Source organism: Chrysochloris asiatica, unplaced genomic scaffold (assembly GCF_000296735.1).
Source record: "Chrysochloris asiatica unplaced genomic scaffold, ChrAsi1.0 scaffold00180, whole genome shotgun sequence".
NCBI lineage: Eukaryota > Metazoa > Chordata > Mammalia > Afrosoricida > Chrysochloridae > Chrysochloris > Chrysochloris asiatica.
This window is the reverse complement of record NW_006408698.1, coordinates 713354-719231: the sequence shown is the minus strand read 5'-3', so window position 1 is coordinate 719231 and position 5878 is coordinate 713354. Positions and strand designations below refer to the sequence as shown.

Below are 5878 nucleotides of genomic sequence, written 5' to 3'. Positions count from 1 at the left end.
GAATAGTCTCTATCTTTGGTTTTTGAGAGCTCAATTATTATATTTCTTGGTGATTTTATTTTGGGATCTATCCTTCCTGGTGTTTGTTGAGCTTCTTGAATGCTTATCTTTTAACTTTTCAGAATGTTAGGGACATTTTCTTCTAGAAGCTCTTCAACTATATCCTCTGTAGACTTGAGTGATTCTTCCTTTTCTGGAATGCTAATAATTTGTAAGTTATTTCTCTTCATGTTGTCCAACATGAAACTTAGACCTTCTTCAGATTTTTTCTCTTTTTTTTTCTGCTTGCTCTTCTCTTATTCTTATGGAAAGATCTGTCTTCCAGCTCACTAATACTAGCCTCCATCTCTTCAATTCTACTCTTTTGCCCTTTCAGTGTGTTGACCATTTCTGATATTCTATTATTAATTGTCTGGAGCTCTTTCTGTTGATTTTTTTTTTTTTTTCTAATGCTGCATCTATCTTATTTCATTGTTCCTATAGCACTTTCTTGATTTCTTCCTTATTTTTCTCATATCCTCTGTAAAATATTTTGATACATTTCATTATCATTTTTATGAATTCCTTCTCAGGCATTTCCAAATCCTGCCTTCCTTCCAACATGAAGTCTAGGTCTACCTCCAGTTCATTTGTCTCGTGCACTTTATCTGGTTTTTGGGCAATTCCAGAGATGATCATAACCCATGACTTGTGTTGATGTGTTAGCAACACGTTGTATTGACATAACTCCTGGAACCTGTGAAGAAGCTGGTTTCATAGTACTAAATGGTGGTCTAGGAGCTTTGGGCGGATAGCAGCGGTCATAATTTGGAATGGATCAGGTCTGGCATCCTAAGCAGTCCAGTGAGGACTTGGTCTTAATTGAGCATTTTGGTTAGGAGGATAGTATGCAGCATTGTTCTGAGTCTGGGGTATAGATGCCATGAAATATCCTGAAGGAGGTGTTAGCTGGTAGGGGTTGATAATCAGGTTGGGTACAGCTCTTACACTTGCCATTCTCTGCATGTATTAATTAGTGAGGTAATCTTGGTGTTCTTCTTTGCGCTGAGCTAAAGCTACATACAAAGGCATGGTGGCCACAATTCTACCATTCATTTCTGTAACTGCCTTAGTGGCTTCTTCCGGTGAGGAAAAACATATGAAACCCTTTGCGGCAACCACCCTCCTTCATAACCTTCATGCTGGTTATCCTTCCAAAGGGAGAAAACTTTTTGCAGAGAGGTTCATCGTCAATACCATCAAGATTTTTCACATAATATCTTATCTTGCTTCATCTGTTCAAATTTGCACTTAAGGTCCGTCTGCTGTTCTACTTTTATTCTGGGCGAGACCAATGTATATCTGTTTTCCATTAAACTCCTTTCCATTCATCTCATCCACAGCTTTCTGTGCATCTTCATGCCTCTGAAAGCTCACAAATCCAAAACCTTTGGATTTTCCACTTTCATCAGTCATAGCTTCCACATTTAGGCAGGTGCAAGCTTGCCAAAGAGATCCTTAAGGTTCTCATCATATATGTCTTCTCCAAAATTCTTGATGTAAAAGTTGGTGAACTCTTTTGCACTAGCTCCAAGTTCTGCTTATTATTCTTTATGAGACTTAAATTGTCCAACAAATACTTTATGATCTTTTAGCAGCATACCATTAATTATTTCAATAGCTCTTTCTGCTGCTTCCTATGTCTAAAAATGTACACATCCATAGCCCTTGGACCCATTTTCGTCACAAATCACCTTACATGAGACGATGTTTCCAAAAGCAGAAAATGTATCATGTGGTGCTTTATTAACAATGAAATTGTCCAAATTTTAAATGAGTATGGTGCCCACTCCACTTTTGTGAAGCGATAGATTTCGCTGAGACACATGATGCGTACTTGTTTGTCCTTTATAACATCGAAATTCATGGTGTCCAAAGCACGCTTTGCCTCTGCCTGCTGCTGGAATTTCACATACACTTAAGCCCAAGAGCAACGATTGATGATGTCTCTGCAGACCCGGATGGAGAGGATGGGCCCGGCCGGGATGATCTTTTCATAGACCATAACCTCAATCATATTGGGGTGTAGGGCCTCCACGAAAAGCGAGGCCATGGGGTAACTAGATTGGGGTTCATCTCAGCATGGCTGCCTGCAGGGCCACAGGCCATGACGTTTTTGAGAGAAGAGAGTGAATGCGGGGGCTAGGATCCAGAGCCTGGGGGGAGCGTAGATGGGGCAAGTGCAGAGAGACAAAAATCAACTGGAATCGAAAACTACTCAATGGCCGCAGAATGGGGTTGATCCAGCTGGGGAGCGAGATTGGCGGTGTAGGTCTAGGCAGCAGGAAGGCCTCCATCTCTTGGTTCCTTCTTAGAGCTGCTGCGGAGTCATAGGTAGACAGGCAGGTCGGGCTTGGCTGCTTCACCGGGTTATTTTATAAAACAGGGAAGAAAAAAAGAAAGTCTCAGGCGAGGGAGATGTGGATTTTTTATAAATATATATTTTTTGAAAGTTATTTTTAGATTCTTTTAAGGATTTTTAAATAATAAATTTGTGTTCTGATCCCAGAGCACACACTCCACACTCTCAGCACTAACTGCCCTGGAGAAGAGCCCATATATTAACTCTTATTTATTTATTTATTTATTTATTTATTTATTTATTTAATGCTTTATTATGAGGTATGTGATAGTTTACATGGGAGAACATTAGCTTCACATTGATACTATCTATATTGTTACCTTGCCATGGTTGCAATCCCCTCCATGCATCACTCACCAACCACAGGGTATACCCCACAAGCTTGCCCCCCTGTCTTCAGCACACAGTGACTCTCCCTCTCCAGGTCCAAAGTCCCCAGATGCTCCGTCTCTCCACATCATCCTCTCTGCCTCCATTTCTGGCACCACTGCTTCTCTGTGTAGGGTTCCATTCTCCACTCTTCTCCTTTGATGGACCCAGGGACCTTCGCTTCTAGACTGCAAAGTTAATCCCTCCCCTCCTTTTGCTACAAAACTTCTACCTTTACATTTCAAGCCCTTACAATCAGTCCTGATAACAATTATTCACCATTGTATCATCAGAGACCTATCGGCATCTCCTTTCCTTGGCCTGCCTAGACAGATTGGATACCACTCAGTAGAGATTCGACCTTTCTCCATGCCCTCTGGATCTAGGTTCCCTCTTGAAAGCTTGTAAGCCAGTCACTTCTTGCCTCTGTAACCCCACCATTCTGGGTATCCAATGTCTAAGTTGCCTATCCCTGTCCTCTCCATGTGTGGAGGGGGTGGGATTGATCCTCGCTGTGAAGATGTGTTCACTCTTTTGAGCTACTGCTTCCATAGGTGTAGGTCAAGTTAATCAAATTGTATCAGATTACTGTTTTGTTCCTCTTCTTTCTTCTTCTAGTTGAGCTCTGATCATCCAGTCCTTTAAGCAAGGTCAAGTGGGTATTATCTGCAAGTGTGTGTGTACTTATGCATGTGCCCTCTCTTCTTATCAGCTGGATGCTTCACTCTCCACTCTAGTCCTCTGTGGCTATGTCACTGACTCTAGGCCCAAGAGTCCCCAGGTCTTGACATACTACTGGCCAACCAGGTCTCCAGGCGCGTTCATAGGAGTCTATTGAACATTGTAGGGCTTAGCTCACAGCTTCATTGCTGCTTTTCCCTCTGTTCCTCTTATCGGTGATGAACATGGTCACCAATCAGAGCATGTATTCCCATTGGGTCTTAGTCTTAGAAACAGGATTCCCCTGAGGGGACCCAACCACTTGCCTTGTTGTCTTCTGGGCAAGCCACTTGTTTGTTCTTGTAGTAATCAGCTGATCTACCTGTATTGTTTTGTATTATTCCTGTCAGTTTTTATTTCAAGAAGTATCTTCTGTTCTTCTGGCCATAGCAGGCTGGTCTGCCTGTCTTTTCGAGTGGAAATTTCCCCTCAGAAGATTCTGGATGGTGTTCTGGATTCCACCTACAGTCTTGTGTAATGAAGCCTCCTTCACTGGGTGAGTTGTTGCCCCCTTTTAGATATTCCAATCATTTATAGGCAGAAGACGGATTTACAAGCTTTCTATGGTGATATTTCTGGCTATTCCTTTCTCTCTCCCTCCAGTGTCTATTTACAGTGGTATGTCAGGGAAACCAAGATTCAAAAGACAATCAAGCATCTTAACATTTCCCCCCCTTTTCCCCATTCCAACCATGTCTCAATCTCTGTATCCCAGAGCCCTGTTGTTCTAAGTTTGTGCATATATCATTATTTGCCTCTGTCCCACTTCATCTTCACATTAATGCTATCATATTACATTTCATTGCAATAATTACAATCCCCTCCATGCATCATCAAATAACCAAAGAGATACACTCCACAGGTCTGCCATACCCCTAACTATCAGCAAATAGCTCCTCTCATTTCATGAGTCCCATGTCCCCAGTCACTATATCTGTCCATGCCATCATCTCTATCTCAATGCCTTGCCTTACTGCCTCTCTAGGTAGGGTCACACTTTCTGCTCTTCTTGGTTGATGGTCCCAGGGACCTCTGCTCCTGGGCTGAAAAATCAATCAATCTCCAACTTTTGCCAAAAAAAATCTGCCTCTACATTTCTGACCATCATAGTCAGTCCTGATGGCTGGTATTCACTGTTGTACCATAAGAGTCTTATCCCTATTTCCTTTTGTCAGCCTGGTCCCAACATATTGGAATTCATTCAGTGGAGGTTCTGCCTACCCCTGTCCTGTCTGGAACTAGGCTCCTTCTTGAACGCTTGTAAGCCAGTCACTTCTTGCCTTTAGAGCCCCCTCCCCGTTTTGTGTCTGGGCAATTTTCAGCTCCCCTCAATGTATTCTAGTCGTTATAGGCTGAAGACAGGCTTACATGTTTTCTGTTGTGATGTTTTTGGTTATCCCTCAACCCCTCAAGTGTTTATTTCACAATGGTAGGCAAGGGAAAACAAGATTCAAATGACAGCCAGCATCTTTTCCCTTTCAAGCCATGCCTCTATCCCTATATCCTGAAGCCCTGTTATTCCAGGGTTGTGCACACATCTGCATTTACCTCTGTCCCACGTAGCCCATGCAAACCTGCCCAACTGTTCTCCCGTCCACTCTGTTCTTCTTTTTCCCTCCTGCTTCTTGTGTATTGCCACCCCACCCCAGCACCCAGTCTCTCCTATGTTTATTCCCTACCCTGTGCTCTTTATTCTCCTCCCTCCCTTCCTTTCTCTCATCCAATACATCCCGGTGATCCGCAATTATATATATACATATATTTGGTTTTCCCCCTTTTGGGTGAGTTCTTTTTCTTAGCCCTTTACAATAATGGTCTTATGCAGTATTTCTCATTTTGTGACAGACTAATTTCACTCAGCATAATGACTTCAAGGTTCATCCATGTTATGCAATGGCTTGCAGCTTCCTTGTTGTTCTTCAAGGTAGCATAGTATTCCATTGTGTGCATGTACCACAGTTTGTTTATCCAGTCTTCAATTAATGGGCATTTTGGTTGTTTCCATTTTTTTTTTTTTTTTTGCTATTGTAAATTGTCCTGCTATGAACATTGGTGTGCATATATCTACTCATGTTATGGCTCATATTTCTTGTGGGTAAATACCAAAGAGAGGAATTGCTGGGTCCTAAGATATTTCTATTTCCAAACATCTGAGGAAGTGCCGTATTTCTTTCCAGAGAGGTAGGTTCATTTAGCAGTCTCACCAACAATCTAAGAGTGTCCCAGTCTTTTTGTATCCTCACCAAGATTTGTTGTGCTCTGCTTTTTTGATCTTTGCTGTCATTTCTGGTATGAGATTATATCTCATTTTCATTTTAATTTGCATTTCTCTGATGGCTAGTTATCATGAACATTTTTCATGTGTTTGTTACCCACTGGTTCTCTTCC

The 5878-nt window shown here is 42.0% G+C and overlaps 1 pseudogene; it reads right to left on the bottom strand.

Annotated features, from left to right (window-relative positions):
• Positions 1-643: 643 nt before the first annotated feature.
• The window catches only part of LOC102838403, a 47051-nt pseudogene continuing 41816 nt past the window's right edge, over positions 644-5878 (bottom strand).